Below are 15,607 nucleotides of genomic sequence, written 5' to 3' on the forward strand. Positions count from 1 at the left end.
ACACCTGTTAAAATTTTCTTAACACAACAGGGTACTGAATCACTGCACCACTGAGTGGTGTATAATGGTGCTAATTTGTTGACATAAGACGGGTTATGATAACGCAACAGAAAGATACGGAGTTTGCATTTGTGTCTCGTACACTGTTCGCTGAGACTGGGAAGTATGCACTTCAGATCTGAGCCACCAGCTTGTGTCTGGTACACAAAATAATTAAAGAAAGGTATGAAGCAAGTGACGCGCCCATCACACTATACAGAAGGCATTCGGAGTGTATGGCGGGGCTTTAGTAAATCGGGTTTCCGTATGGTCTGTGTGGGCCAGCATAAACACTAGTCTCATAAATCAACTGTCTGTAGTAAATAAATTTTGATTATATTTACATAAATGAGGCAGGGGTTGCTGGCCAAAACACACTAAATATTTCCGTGATTATACAACTTATTATTTACGTTTTACACGGAACGGTATTGTATAAAAAAAGTCAGATTTAGACACCAAACACGGTAGCGAATCTCAACGCAAAGTTAATGTTCCGAATAGATAGCAATAGGATTTAAACACGAATAACCATTGTCTCACTTACCAATGAATCACAACCCTAGTTGACTGACTATGTCCAACACCACGAAATAACTTCAAGGTAGGCGTGTGTGATTCTGCACGAAACTACTTCAACTTCTTCTCATCTGGTAAATGTTCAATGTTTACGTGCCAAATCTTGGCATAATTTTCACAACTTCAAATCAATGTCTAAGCATATCTACAGAAAAGTTGAGTCCACGACGCGGAAAATGTTCCAGGTCTGAAGGGCCTCTAAACTATACTAGGAATTGAAGTAAACTGGGCAAACTTCAGCGTACTCACGTTGTGTATCGTCGAAAATTTCCAAGGCGGCATGCGTAATTCGACATGAAAAATGTTCTAAATCGAGACCACGAAGCTCGGCGAAAAATCATAAGCACAAGACTCAAAACCTAGAAAAATTCCGCGTCCCACTCACTGAGACTCTCGAGCCGAAATGCGACACAAGTCTCGTATCATCCAGACCTGAGATCACACAACCCCCGATCCAAAATGGCTGCCGCCTATTATACCCTTCGTGTCCTACTAAGGGAATCAAGAAAGACAATTTATTTTAAGTACAAAAATTAAAATTCCGACATTTTATTGAAATATTATATACGAATTGTTACTTACATTTTCTAAGCTTTTCATTTTGTAACATGAGTTCTTTCTACCTTTAACAGTTTACTTGCTGTTCATGTTTCGAGGGAGACGATACCGCTTTTTTTCAGTTTTTCCATATTAAATGAATACAAAGAAATATGTTTGAAGGTTACAATCTTCATTACTTATCTCTGAACCGGAGTACTGCCACTACTTCTACTAATGTAACTTTATTCCATAAAAAATAATGGTTTTAGGTGTAAAAACACACTTTCGCTCGTAATTAAAAATTTGGCGTCAGAATCGTGAATCTGCTATGGTGACCTGATAGGACCCAACGTCACCTTCCTATTGACACGTTATTCGTTGCTATCGCATATTGAGTTGCTGAGACATAATTTTTCAAAGTTCGCACAACATAATGATTGTTTAAGCTCTATAATTGAAAAGTATCAAATGATAACGGTGGCGCGTCTCAGCAGCACTATAGTCATAATTTTCCCTTAAAAAGTGTGTCTTCCGGCTCCTCTGTAACTCTTTTGCTTGTATCTTTATCCACGTTTGTAGTGTGATTCTACAGAGTGGAGGGCGCGCCCAGGGTCCGCGAGATGGGGCCGGACTTTCCCCAAGGCTCCAAAGACTCTGTCACAGCGTCCCGACTGCCCATGTGCTCGCTCCAACTTGTGTCTCTTAAGTACCAGGCAGTTCATCATAAGTTACCCTGCCCTTCACAGATGGTACCTAATTTGTTGTACAGCGACCGACCGTCTCCAAATTGGCGATACGCTCACTATCAACACTTAATTAACTAAGAGTACTCCACCTCTGTCGTATTTTACATTCGAATTTGCAACCAGACTATTATCAGCGGACATAAGTAAAATAGCAATTCGTGCACTAGTCTACCCAACGTAGCAACACAAAATCTAGGAAATACACTCGTGCGTTTCTGTTCACATCCAGGTCTGGAAGTAATCTCGCAATAAACGTCAAACACATGTTACAATTATTAAATGTCACATACTACGCGATTTACCACATTTAACTCCACGAAGACACTCAGATTTCCGAATGGTAGGCTCCCTGTGGTTCTCAGGTCGTGCATCGACCGTAAACCATAAAATTACCAAATATGTAGCAACCAGTCGCTAATTCATGTTTTATTTATTAAATTTTGCATATCGATTTCAAGTAATTAACAGCCATCATCGGTGCTACAAATACAAGAATAAAAATCCAGAATGAGATTTTCACTCTGCAGCGGAGTGTGCGCTGATATTAAACTTCCTGGCAGATTAAAACTGTGTGCCTGACCGAGACTCGAACTCGGGACCTTTGCCTTTCGCGGGCAAGTGCTCTACCATCTGAGCTACCGAAGCACGACTCGCGACGGGTACTCACAGCTTTACTTCTGCCAGTATCTCGTCTCCCACCTTCCAAACTTTACAGAAGCTCTTCTGCAAACCTTCTGTAATGTTTGGAAGGTAGGAGACGAGATACTGGCAGAAGTAAAGCTGTGAGTACCGGGCGTGAGTCGTGCTTCGGTAGCTCAGATGGTACAGCACTTGCCCGCGAAAGGCACATGTCCCGAGTTCGAGTCTCGGTCGGGCACGCAGTTTTAATCTGCCAGGAAGTTTCAAGAATAAAAATAATTAATAACAGTGACCAAATGAATAAATGTACATAAACCAACGTAAACCAATTAAATGTATATAGACGCATTAACCCATTTAAAATGAACATACAAATTTACCTTTGAACCAATATGTGCCCTGAGTAGTAATACAGTCTTCAGCAGTTGTTCCTTTATACTAATTTGTACAATCGCTTTTTGGTGTATGTAACTGTACTATGTGAATGACATCTTTGTCAGTATATACATTTCATGTAAATTTTAGTGTTTTATCATTAAATTTAACCTCACTTTGTATGTCGTACCTCATTCTTCTTCTTCTCATTTTTATTTTAGCTCTATCTTTTCGCATAGAGGGCGGTTTTGCTTTGCAGCACCTCCTTACGGTTTCTCGTTGTCACAGTCAATTCTCGATGTATCACTTTATGTTTGACCTCTGATTAAGACAGTATTACTACTCAGGGCACATATTGGTTAAAAGGTAAATTTGTACGTTCATTTTAAATGGTTTAATGCGTCTATATACATTTAATTGGTTTACGTTGCTTTATGTACATTTAATCATTCGGCCACTGTTATTAATTATTTTTATTCTTGTGTGTGTAGCACCGATGATGGTTGTTAATCTGTTAAAATCGATTTGCAAAAGTGAATAAATAATACAAGATTTAGCGACTGGTTGCTGCATATTTGGTAATTTTACTCAAACTTCCGTCACGACTCCTACACCACACGCACCCGACCAGCACCGGCGCCGTGATTTGCCTACGGTCGAAACCCGTCACGGTCGCTTCTGAACAAAGGGCTGCCAACCCTACATGTACATTTTTTGCCATCTGTGAGACCATTTACCTCATTTATCGTAGATACGACAATCTGAACCGTTTTATTCGTACAAAATGTAGCAAATGCGTACTTCCAATCGAAATAAACTTTTTATGAAAATTTAATTACTTTTGCTTATGTTCCATAGATTACGACGTTCAACACTCTGTTTTCTATACCTCACGACTTCAGAGAAATGGACGAGTACATTAATGCCGACGCAAATGATTTCCTTTCACTTAAGCACCAAATATTTAGATATCCCAGGCACCAAAAATCCACAGTATAAATGTGACGAGAACGGTTAGGTGATGGTACTGTTATCGACGACTGTGCCGCTAAAGCGGAGTTATTGAACGCAGTTTTCCTAAATTCCTTCACCAGGGAAGACGAATGGAATATTCCAGAATTTGAAACACGAACATCTGCTAGCATGAGTTTCTTAGAAGTAGATACCTTAGGGGTTGCGAAGCAACTCAAATCGCTTGATACGGGCAAGTCTTCAGGTCCAGATTGTATACCGATTAGGTTCCTCTCAGATTACGCTGATACTATAGCTCCCTACTTAGCACTCATATACAACCGCTCGCTCAGCGATAGATCTGTACCTACAGATTGGAAAATTGCGCAGGTCGCACCAGTGTTCAAGAAGGGTAGTAGGAGTAATCCATTTAACTACAGACCTATATTATTGACGTCGATTTGCAGTAGGGTTTTGGAGCATATACTGTATTCAAACATTATGAATCACCTCGAAGGGAACGATCTATTGACACGTAATCAGCATGGCTTCAGAAAACATCGCTCTTGTGCAACGCAGCTAGCGCTTTATTCGCACGAAGTAATGGCCGCTATCGACAGGGGATCTCAAGTTGATTCTGTATTTCTAGATTTCCGGAAAGCTTTTGACACCGTTCCTCACAAGCGACTTCTAATCAAGCTGCGGAGCTATGGGGTATCGTCTCAGTTGTGCGACTGGATTCGTGATTTCCTGTCAAGAAGGTCGCAGTTCGTAGTAATAGACGGCAAATCATCGAGTAAAACTGAAGTGATATCATGTGTTCCCCAGGGAAGCGTCCTGGGACCTCTACTGTTCCTGATCTATATAAATGACCTGGGTGACAATCTGAGCAGTTCTCTTAGGTTGTTTTGTTCGCAGATGATGCTGTAATTTACCGTCTAGTAGGGTCATCCGAAGACCAGTATCAGCTGCAAAGTGATTTAGAAAAGATTGCTGTATGGTGTGTCAGGTGGCAGTTGACGCTAAATAACGAAAAGTGTGAGATGATCCACATGAGTTCCAAAAGAAATCCGTTGGAATTCGATTACTCGATAAATAGTACAATTCTCAAGGCTGTCAATTCAACTAAGTACCTGGGTGTTAAAATTACGAACAACTTCAGTTGGAAGGACCACATAGATCATATTGTCGGGAAGGCAAGCCAAAGGTTGCGTTTCATTGGCAGGACACTTAGAAGATGCAACAAGTGCACTAAAGAGACAGCTTACACTACACTCGTTCGTCCTCTGTTAGAATATTGATGCGCGGTGTGGGATCCTTACCAGGTGGGATTGACGGAGGACATCGAAAGGGTGCAAAAAAGGGCAGCTCGTTTTGTATTATCGCGTTATAGGGGAGAGAGTGTGGCAGATATGATACACGAGTTGGGATGGAAGTCATTACAGCATAGACGTTTTTCGTCGCGGCGAGACCTTTTTACGAAATTTCAGTCACCAACTTTCTCTTCCGAATGCGAAAATATTTTGTTGAGCCCAACCTACATAGGTAGGAATGATCATCAAAATAAAATAAGAGAAGTCAGAGCTCGAACAGAAAGGTTTAGGTGTTCGTTTTTCCCGCTCGCTGTTCGGGAGTGGAATAGTAGAGAGATAGTATGATTGTGGTTCGATGAACCCTCTGCCAAGCATTTAAATGTGAATTGCAGAGTAGTCATGTAGATGTAGATGTAGATGTAGATGTAAAGTATTGGCCCTCGCGAACAATTCATCATTACTGAAAGTTTCGTGTTAGGTGAGGTCATACCCGAAGTTCCAAGTGGGCCCGTACCACATCGTGCATGTGTCGCATTCCAGGCGTTTATGTAGTGGCACATTCTCCAGTAACACAGCTAACTGTTTCTGAAGGAAGTGACGATACCATGCGGCATGCACTGTGCTGTGCAGAACGTAGGGCTCCATGCACATCAACAGGAATACTGATGGTTAATGTGTACTGGAGCCGTCTCTCTCCAAGTGCATGTTGGTTGGCATCGACCCATATGGCCGTATTGCTGTAAATTACGATACTGTGTGTCGTGAAGCCTGACTCATCAACAAACAACAACTGCTGTTGTTATTTTTTCGGTTACACCTAATGTACTCGATTGAAATTACAATTGCTCTTAACTTCTGTCATAGATCGTAAATCAGGAATTTGAAAGTAAATGATTCTGACCGGGGAAAATTCTGAGAAGCGGACAGTGTAGCTCTGCATACCACATACATATAAGTAAGTGTTCGGTTAAGAGCTTATTAGTCTGATCGTTATGAATGATTCCCCTCCCGCAACAGAGCAGATGGATAAACCTTATGCCCTGAAGATACCTAATTCTCCCACGATGAACTTGGTCCATGTTCTTTAGTCAGAATTATTATGCTCTATGTAAATTTCTTGTGAAGTAAAGAAATAATCTATATGAAATAATGACATTTACCATATTACGAAATACACTCTCGTTTAATTTCTTAAAAGACACATTTTTAAATATGTGCGGCAAAATTTCTATAAGGATATTGTTGAGGTCATCGTTTAAAGACATAAAATTTTGTATGGTTTTTGGTAAAGCAAATATCATATTTCCAAAGAAAACTGTATACATACAGAACTTGTCCAAGGAATTCTATGTAAATCTGGGAAGCTGTGGAACTCAGTAACAATATTTACTTCAGAATCCCCGAAAGACTATCGTGTTTTCAGGTAAAGTGCAAGTGGGTGTGAATGGTCAGGAGGAGAGAAAGTAGTAGATCCCATATATGGATGAGTCGAGAAGAAGTATAGCGAAGAGAAACCACAATGTTTGGTCATTTCATGATACTAATTTATGTAATGGTACATGTGGTTTTTCTCAGTGTTAATTGGTAACATGGAGTAATAGGTTTTTCCTGTGTCACTGAGTAATAATGAATGAAAGCAGAGTTTATTAATAGGATTTTCTCTCCAATATGGCACTTGTGTTGTCAGTCTATAGCAGTACGTTATCAATAAGTGTCATTGGTTTCGAGCATGGTAAAGTTCAGGTTATTACCTAGTTTTCTTTGTGATATTAAATATGCTTCAGAATTGTAAAATGTTTATGTTGTTTTTTACACTATAAAGAGCTGAATTTTTACTGATATACAGAGATTTTGCTTAGTTTGTCAGTACATACTGAGAATAAGGATGAGTTAACGTAGTGTCTTTAGTGTGTAAAGTTTAAAACAAAATGATGAATGTGATATAGAATGTTTTACATAACTGATTCCCTTTTAAAACATTTAGTGCTACATATACACACTGTTTTCCGTCGAGTACGAGGTCTTCAGTCGTGTTCCACCGTTTCCTCACCTGCATTGAGTGCTGTATTCTTTCTTTCTAATTAGGTTTTTAGCGCTTTAATATTATCTCAGATCTTCTCGCAATCTGATTACATCTGTGCTTAGGTAATGAAATCTGTCCATAGCTTTTTAACTGGACAAAAAGAACTCTTTTTTCATGAATCTTTTTTCAGACTAAATTGATATATACCTCGCATTAATATATCAAGTGAAAGATGTCCAGCTTTTAAAGGAGGCTAGTCTGAAGTGTTATACAGGAAGTAAAGGTACGTATGGTAGAATATCATACGTAACACCTTTTAGGAACAATATCATTCAAAGTGTGAAGTAATTCTTAGGTACTAGAATAGGAGAAAAGATCTCCATATAAATATACAGTTTAAAAGCTAAAATCCTCGAAACAGTCTGGTGATATATGATCTTGTGATTTTAGGATAAAGTTACAGTGAAAGTGAACTATTTTGATGCACAGACAATTGCTTTTCAAGAGCTGTATATGCCCAGGACATAAAATGCTTTGTCACAGATAATTTTATTTACAGTAATATATATATATATATATATATATATATATATATATATATATATATATATATATATAGTGATCTACTGATAGTGACTGGGCCAAACATCTCACGAAATAAGCATCAAACGAAAAAACTGCAAAGAACGAAACTCGTATAGCTTGAAGGGGGAAACAACATGGCGCTATGGTTGGCCCACTAGATGGCGCTGCCATAGGTCAAACGGATAACAACTGCTTTTTTTTCTAGACAGGAACCCCCTTTTTTATTACATGTTCTTATAGTACGTAAAGAAATATGAATATTTTAGTTGGACCACTTTTTTCGCTTTGTGACAGATGGCGCTGTAATAATCACAAACGTATAGTACGTGGTATTACTTAACATTCCACCAGTGTTGACGGTATTTCTTCGTACATTACAAATAGACCGTTTACCAACTGCGGAAAAGGTCGATATCGTGTTGATTTATGGCTACTGTGGTGAAAATAGCCAACGGGCGTGTGCTATGTATGCTGCTCGGTATCCTGTACGAAATCATCAAAGTCTCCGGACCGTTCGCCGAATATTTACGTCATTTAAGGAAACAGGAAGTGATCAGCCGCATGTGAAACGTCAACCGCGACCTGCAACAAATGATGATGTACAAGTAGGTGTTTGAGCTGCTGTCGCGGCTAATCCGACATCAGTAGCAGACAAATTGCGCGAGGATTGGGAATCTCAAAAAAGTCGGTGCTGAAAATGCTACATCAACATCGGTTGCACCCGTACCATATTTCTATGCACCAGGAATTGTATGGCGACGACTTTGAACATTGTGTACAGTTCTGACACTGGGCACAAGAGAAATTACGGGACGATGACAGATTTTTTGAACGCATTCTATTTAGCGACGAACAGCGCTAACGTAAACAGGCGTAATATGCACTATTTGGCAACGGAAAATCCACGATGGGTGCGGCAAGTGAAATATCAGCGACCTTGGCGGGTTAATGTATGATGCAGCATTATGGGGGGGAAGGATAATTGGCTCCCATTTTATCGATGGCAATCTGAATTGGGCAATGTATGCTGATTTGCTACTTAATGTTCTACTGATGTTACTAAAAGATGTTTCACTGCATGACAGAATGGCAATGTACTTCACACATGATGGATGTCCGGCACATAGCTCGCGTGAGGTTGAAGCGGTATTGAACAACGTATTTCATGAAAGGTGGATTGGTCGTCGAAGCACCATACCATGGTCCGCACGTTCACCAGATCTGACGTCCCCGGATTTTTTTCTGTGGGGAAAGTTGAAGGATATTTGCTATCGTGATCCACCGACAACGCCTGACAAATGCGTCCGCGAATTGTCAATGCATGTGTGATCATTACGGAAGGCGAACTACTCGCTGTTGAGAGGAATGTCTTTGCAGGTATTGACAAATCCATTGAGGTTGACGTACATCATTTTGAACATTTATTGCATTAATGTGGAATTTACAGGTAATCACGCCATAATAGCATTCGTTCTCAGAAATGGGAAATTCACAAAGGTAAATGTATCACATTGGAACAACCGAAATAAAATGTTCAAACGTACGTACGTTCTGTATTTTAAGTTGTAAAACCTACCTATTACAAACAGTTTGTCTAAAATTGTGAGCCTACAGCGCCATCCATCATAAAGCGAAAAAAGTGGTCCAACTAAACCATTCATATTTATTTATGTTGTATACGAATATGTAATGAAAACTGGGAGTTTCGTTCTTTGTAGTTTTTTCGTTTGAAGCTTATTTCGTGAGATATTTGACCCGGTCACGATAAATGGCCCATATATATGTGCTAATAGTGATCACATTTGGGGTGTTGTGTTTGTGTGAAATGTACTGTAAGTTCAAGGACTGAAGATTTTCTTGTGATGTGATAGGATTATACTGACATGTTCAGAGAAGTCGTGGATTTTTTATGATAATGATGAAAGTGTTGTTCTATACAGAATTTTGAAGTTTTCTGAAGCTGATGATAATCATTTGAAATGTTATTTTAATTCCGGTAAGATGTTAATTCTAGGGTAAAGGATAGATAGTTATGAAGTGTATTGTATTGCATGTGTTTTAACATGGGCCATTTATTTACAGAAAAATGGAACTTTTTAATAATCTGAGTTTTGAGATATAATTATTCACAAGAACGGTGTTAAAGTGACAACTATGACAGCGTTAGTACTCTAACCAAAAGTGATAGACAAGCATTCTTAGAACTTATAGTGTGAGAAATATAGCAGTTTTTTGTGATAATGGATTAAATAAGGAATATGAAACGATGAAATGTTGTCACTGCCTGTGTTTAATAACATGTTGCTAAAATGATTAAGAAAGTGCTGATATTTAGAGCTAATTTTCCTGAAAACAGACGAAGTGTATGCGTTTAACTTGAATCAATGTTAACATCTCTCATCAGTCATATTTCACAGAAATCTTCTTCCAGTATGTAAACAACTTTTGCGCGAAAGTAGGCAAGCGATTATGTATTGTTCCTCAATCGATATGGGAATTTTTTGATCGAAAACCATCCATAAATGGTTTACGGTTATGATACACGAAGCATGTAATAGTGTTTCTCCTTACCCTGAACCCACTGCCGCTTTCGTGTGGGCCTCACTGCTGAGTATTCTTTTCCCAGCAAGTCCTTGATAGTCCAAATGACAGTACAGGTGATTCCTTTCGCTGACATTATGAAATGCTACAAGACACAGTCACCAATGTACAACAAAATACGTTAATACGAGCAGGGCAGAGTGTTGTATGGAGGATAGTGTACCTAGAAACCCATGATTTTTTCTGTTTGGTGCTTCATTCTAATGATCAATTGTAGAATCATATCAAGGAATTCAACCACAGGGATTTCCAGCACTGCCTACTGTTTTCGTTCTAGCTATGAGACATGAGATTACGTTCCAGGTAGTGTTTGTAAATACTTGCAAAGAAAATACTTTTATTTAAGTTTCTGTGACCCTAAAATAGAAATATGCGTTGATACTAGCTTCCATTTTAAAATATTTTTAACTTGTAACTGATTTGTGATAATGCACCTGCTTCTCTTGAGTTTCCTTACTGGTATTTGGTATGTACTATAGTAATCACGTAACACATGGACTGTTAGATACATTACTGACAGTTTTTACTTGTTTGGATATTTTTATTAAATTTGAATAGAACATTTGTTCCTAAGTCCACGACAATGTTGCACTATGGAATAGTGTTCCATATCTGGAAAATGCTTTCTTTTGATACGTAATTTTTCTAAATTCAGAAAAGAGTGCAGTACACATAAAATGAATGCTATTATATCAAAACAGATCAACAATCTTTAAGAAACTCTCAGAAGTGTTCCAAGGTACAACACTGTCCCTTGATGACTCTGCTCGATTTAGTATGTACGTTACATAGTCCGTTAAGAACACCTTGTGGTTTGTGGTGCCATGAAGAAAAATCAGAGAAAGTGTCATGTAGAGTTGATAAGTGTTCTAGTAGGGAAAGAATGGACCCCAATGCGAATATTTGAAAAGAGTGACAACATTTTCGTCATTTATAGTTGTAAAACATTCAAAATATGATGCTATAATTGATTTTAACCATGGAAACATACATGAGTGAGAGAGTTACAGCGTTCTTCTTCAAGACTGGTGCTTTCACTTTAACACGAAATTTACTGTCATCATGTGTCTAGAGCTGAAATGTCGCATCAGGATCTACCAAATGATGCAAGGCATAAGGAAAGAAGTTAAAAAATAAGTCTTGAAGGTGCAAAAGATAGTGAGTACAGTCCCGGAATGTTCTAAGAAGGGACAGTTGAGGAAAATATAAGTTTAACCCTTGAATTAATTTCCAGGAAACCACCTTTTGTGACACTTATGTACCCCTTTTCACGATGCCTGCGATGTAATCCACTATTTTTTGGCCATAAATTTGGGGGTTGGGGGGTTGGGTTGGGTTTGTTGGGGACGGAGACCAGACAGGGACATCGGTCTCATCGGATCAGGGAAGGATGAGGAAGGAAGTTGGTCGTGCCCTTTCAATGGAACCATCCCGGCATTTGCCTGGAGCGATTTAGGGAAATCACGGAAAACCTAAATCAGGATGGCCGGACACGGGATTGAACCGTCGTCCTTCCGAAAGCGAGTCCAGTGTCTAACCACTGAGCCACCTCGCTCGGCCCATAAATTTCTCCAATTTTAACAAACATAAAGGGCTCAATTTTCAAACATTTACAAGCTAAAACATGTTGTTCTGAGTCCTAAAATATCTATATGTACTCCTAGCAAAAAGAAATCAAATGTCATGAAATCCTGTTTTATCAAATTCATTCAAATTTAGTTATGAATTATTATTTTTATGTGTGTAGACATAAGGAACCAGTTTGGTAGTGATTGGTTTAATAGAAAGAGAGAAAAATGATCATTAATTACATCAAGTGTATTACAGTTTATAATTTATAACAAGTTATGAATTCGCATAAAATTTTGAAAACTGGATTTGGCATTGTAAAATTTTATTTGGCGATCTTTAATATCTGGAAAGTATGCGTTTCATGCACATTCATCCTTGGGATAACTAAGCAAGTCGATATATTGCTACCAGCAGGAGATACGAGTTTGAATGCCAGGCTACACAAAGTTTCAGTTAGCGTGACACATTAATTATAAGAACTCACTCCTGGAAGACGTCCCGCTAACACCGTCTAACGTCTCCTCTACAGTTGATAATGGCCTGAATTCGCTGTAGAAGAGTGTCTATGCGTTTCTCCACATATGCTGTATCACTCACTGGTGATGAAGTTTCAGAGAGGTACCAGACTGCGTGGGAGTAATGATTGTTCCTTTAGTCAACTGTTCGAAATACTCTCAGATATATCCTACATATTTAAGACAGAGTAATTTAGAGAACTGGTCGAGGAGTGCTGAGTATTTTTCAGATTTCTAAAGGAAGTACATTAGTCGAGTACCTTCATTGATAGTGTCTGTAATGTTTTATGAATGTTCCTTCAGACATGCATGCATGTATGACGTCACAGACACTGCTGACAAATCATAAACCGTATCCACAAATTTCGAATAAAGTACTACCATCACTTCGGTATTTATCAGAAAGAAAGGGAATTTGTGCGCCACCGGGACTTGAAGCCAGATATACAGCTTTGCGTGAGTGGTCACCAACCACTTTTTATTTTGCCTTAAGAAAGCAGAGGAACTAGCTTCAGGCTGGAAGAAAAAGCGTGGACAGTGGTCCAAAACCCAAGGCGCGGCCAAGACGCCTCCCACTTTTTCACCTTCGACCGCCCCCTGAAAGACTATTTTTTCCTTCAACTCCACAATCTGTGACTTAATGTTAATAAAAATCATTTCTGTTGTAGAGAAGCCATTGTAAACTAATTAAATAACGTAAGTCACCACAACATAAAATGAAATGAAAGCGCACGTAATTCGTGCGTCCATCTTATTGCATGAGGGTAACTCGAAATACACAAGAACAGCAAAGGATATGGAATTAGCTTATTTGTATTGCTATCGAAACGACACTACAGTCGAATAAAACCAAAACAGTGTTGAAGCAAATCCTGCACACGATCACACGTACTCTTCCCGTTCGCAGTGTTGATTGGTAGCACGTTGATAACCAGTTCTCCTCATATCATGGGCCACTACTGGGATCGTAAGCCTTTGCCACAGTACTCTAGAAATGTGAGAGTGGTTTTAGGAGCAACTACGCAAATAATTACTGAGGAGATGCTGCTAGCGATGAGTGTGTTCAAGTGTGCTATGATTGTCTTTGAGATATCGCCAATAGTTGACAACCATCTGTCATCATCTCGGAATAAGTAGTAAATGCAAATGCCTTTAAAAAACATGAGAGCGGAGTCTTCTTGGTCTGGAGGGAAGTATCCATTGGCCACAGGAAGAGCTAGCCATGTTTTTACACTGAATCACTTTACAAATGATGAGTCTCGGCCATGAGCAACCAATATCTCTCAGCTTGGGAGCTTGAGTGGTGGTAAAACCAGGACGCACATATCTAAATTTGAGTATGAATTCCCAGATGTGCAAAACAGTGTAGTGACGTGCGTTATCGAAACATGTGACAGGATGAATGTGGGCATCAGTTACTCTAAAAGAGATCCAGTAAGTGAATTATACTGACGGCTCCACGATCACGCCGTTTTGAACAAATATTTGGCTGCAGCCATCGCTCATACATGGACAAGTTCCAGCCTGCCCCCCTGTGGAGTGACTGTGAGGGTGTATACCAGACTTTAAATAGGAATCGAACTGTAAAGTAATAGACAAGCGACGCCTGCAGACTGCATGCTATCGCAGTCGGTTGTGGTAGAACCTGAGCCATGTGTACCACCTTGGTCGCCATGTGAAAATTAAGGCATTCAACACGATGCAGTAATTCCATGTGTCAAAGTAGTTTGTGGCAAAATTCTGTGTGCATCGCCTGCGCAGTTATCTATAGTTCATGGTAGGTGTGTATAACTAATGTCCAAATATCTGATCACATCCACCTGTGGGAGGGGCGCTATGCATCATTCCTGGAGGCCCCTTCCAAATGAAAAGCCGCAGTTTTGGATACATTATGTTTCTTTTCGCCACCAATCGAAATCATTTGGTCTATTGAAGCCCGTGGCTCAACACATCATGTGACCGGCCAGCAGTATAACGACATTAGCATTCCCTACGATAGGGAAGATGTGTTCACTGAATTTAGTCCCTGTGTGTATGCTTTTCAGCAATCATGTGAGCGGTACCCAATGCGATCGGTTACAAAGTAATGGAGATTTGTCATTCTTGATGAAACGAATGACACATTGGGAAAAAGCCGACGGTAGATTATGTACCAATACATGGGACCACGCTCCACATAAGAGGCGTGAAAGACTGTCAAGGTAGTCACGTGGGAAGCCCATTGGGCCAATCGTGGCAGAAATGATGCGAGAAACATGTGGTTCATTCGCTCCACCATGGGGTGAGGTGGCGGGGGGTGAGAAAGGCCTTGAAACACTCTACATTCGCCAGCGGTGGCTTTTATGTTTGTCCCCCATTCCTATGTCGTTTGCTACACTGAAAGGATTTGTGGCAAGACTCTATTTATGTACGCTGCCAGATGCTGGGTGAAGATCTCACAATCCGAATTTAACATTCTAATCGGATGGTAGTCCTCGCTAGTTCATCTTCTTGAAGCCTTGTGTATCAAAATGAGTAGTCCACTAGCAAAGGCAGGTGACGCGCAAAACATGGGGGACATTAGATCTTGGTACATGAAGATCCGATGTGGCATCGTTAGCGTATGGAAAGTCCGATAGATTTCGAAACGCATACCGTGTGGCCTGGGTGACACGTTATGTAGACCGTTGTCTATCACGTCCTCAACGTGTCCTGCGAAATCTTCGCTAAAAGCGTCGATGCTGCTTTGCCGTTGGGGGGTGAATGACATGTGCTGGGAAACGTCGTTACCATCGTGATCCTCTATAATCTCTTCCTGTAAATGTTGTGGCGAGACAGGATTTCATCTCTCTCTCTGTTTTGATGTTGCGATCACACTACCACCACTTCTAATTTTCCCAGTCTAAGAAACAATATTTTGGCTTTAATTGGGCGGCATAATTTTTCGGTCTGGTGGCAGCAGTTGGGATGCGAGTTTTGAAGCATCGGGTAATAAAAGTCTGAAGTATGGCGATACTGTGTAGTGATTCAAATTCCATATTGTATTAGCAGCCACCGGGAGGCCAGTGTTACACATTGCATCCATCATGCTAACATCAAAAGGAATTGACGGTCTACTCGTGTACCGTATTCACCTCCTACATCCAATGG

Source organism: Schistocerca gregaria, chromosome 8 (assembly GCF_023897955.1).
Source record: "Schistocerca gregaria isolate iqSchGreg1 chromosome 8, iqSchGreg1.2, whole genome shotgun sequence".
Lineage (NCBI taxonomy): Eukaryota > Metazoa > Arthropoda > Insecta > Orthoptera > Acrididae > Schistocerca > Schistocerca gregaria.